The sequence below is a fragment of the Capsicum annuum genome, unplaced genomic scaffold (genome assembly GCF_002878395.1).
Source record: "Capsicum annuum cultivar UCD-10X-F1 unplaced genomic scaffold, UCD10Xv1.1 ctg66221, whole genome shotgun sequence".
Classification (NCBI taxonomy): Eukaryota; Viridiplantae; Streptophyta; class Magnoliopsida; order Solanales; family Solanaceae; genus Capsicum; species Capsicum annuum.
In genome coordinates, this window is record NW_025875551.1 from 1 (window position 1) to 1,429 (window position 1,429).

The 1,429-nt window shown below is 31.4% G+C and overlaps 1 long non-coding RNA gene across 1 annotated transcript; it reads right to left on the reverse strand.

Moving 5' to 3' along the window:
- Positions 1-75: 75 nt before the first annotated feature.
- On the reverse strand, positions 76-1,375 carry LOC124893840. Its single transcript, XR_007050917.1, has 2 exons — positions 589-1,375; positions 76-433 (listed from the first exon to the last, which is right to left on the reverse strand). It is a non-coding gene; the product is annotated as an uncharacterized LOC124893840 (long non-coding RNA).
- Between the last annotated feature and the right edge of the window lie 54 nt (positions 1,376-1,429).

A 1,429-nucleotide genomic window follows, 5' to 3' on the forward strand; every position in this document is an offset into this window, starting at 1 on the left:
GTGACCTAAGAAATGCAATACTGCGTATTTGAGAACTCCTTCAATTACGACAAAAAAGGATAAGTAGGTAAGTTGTAACCATCTTCAAAACTTTAATGTATTAAGAGAAAAGGGAGAATTGGAGAAAAACCTGTACCTTCCTACAACAACCTTTGAAGTTAAGTAAGCATGATCAATTTTCTGTTGTAATGCCTCCGATTTTCTATCTTCCACTATATGTATTCCTCTTATGAAAAACTAATTTTGATATAAAAAAGATAGTTAAAATTAGAGTTTGAGGGGACAAATATTTTGATGTGCAAACTGAAGAAACTTAGCAATGAAAGCATGTCGCCCATATCATGAGCAGGGCTGGCATTGCCCAGGTAGTTGTACAAAGCTGTAGCTGCTGCATTGGAATACTGCTTCTAATTCATTCCAAATTCCAAGAACCCTAAAAAAGGATTTTCCAAATAAACAAAGAATATAATAAAAAAACATTACTGAATTGCAAAATCCAAAGTAAAATGTACAAAACCATAGGCTTACAATACAATAATTTCAACAAAGAACGATAAAATACTTGCGAAGAAATAAAATTCACAATACCTGAAAATTCTCACTATTTCTTTTTTTCGTTTGTTCAATTTCTTCTTTCGAATGCTTCTGCTATCCACAATTGGGTAGAAAATCTGTTACCTATTCGATTTTTGTGGCATAATTAAACAAAACTTATCTGTGTCTTCTTCAACATGTACAATAATAAAGTTTTCATATCTATTACTATATAATAACTTCGATTTTTGAGGCATCATTAAGCAACACTTATGTGCTTCTTCTTCAACATGTAAAATAATAAAGTTTTCGTATCTATTACTATATAGTAAGTTCAACCGACAAAATAAGAGAAAGAATCTACCTTCAAACTGCAGTAATATACTTTATTTATACTAGAAGACTTCTTATTTTAAAATCAATCTGTAGATTTCTCCCCCAATTAGTAATATACTACTCAAGAACCTTCAAAATTTAAGAGCATAACTTGATAAATTTACATCAGACTTAAATTTGACGCAAAAAGAGCAACAACAGTACAAACTAAATATATTTGGGAGAAAAAATCAGTAGTTTCTTGCTTACTTCCCTTTCTAGTATCACATATTTGATGATTTTATGAAAATCTACTCCATTAATGTGTTTTATTATCTTCATAATCTAATGAGATAGTCAAAAGATGAAAAGAGTTAACAGAGAAAAAACATGTCTTAGAGGAAAAATGATTAAATTAGGCTGACAGAAGTCATTGCACCATGACAGAACCTCCCCATTACCAGTCGGGCTGACATTTCCCGAATGATAATACAGAGCAACAGTCACTGCATTGCCCTGTTGCTTCTAAAAAGCAACCAATTTCGATCTTAGTTCCAAACTCCAAAAGCAACACCAAAAA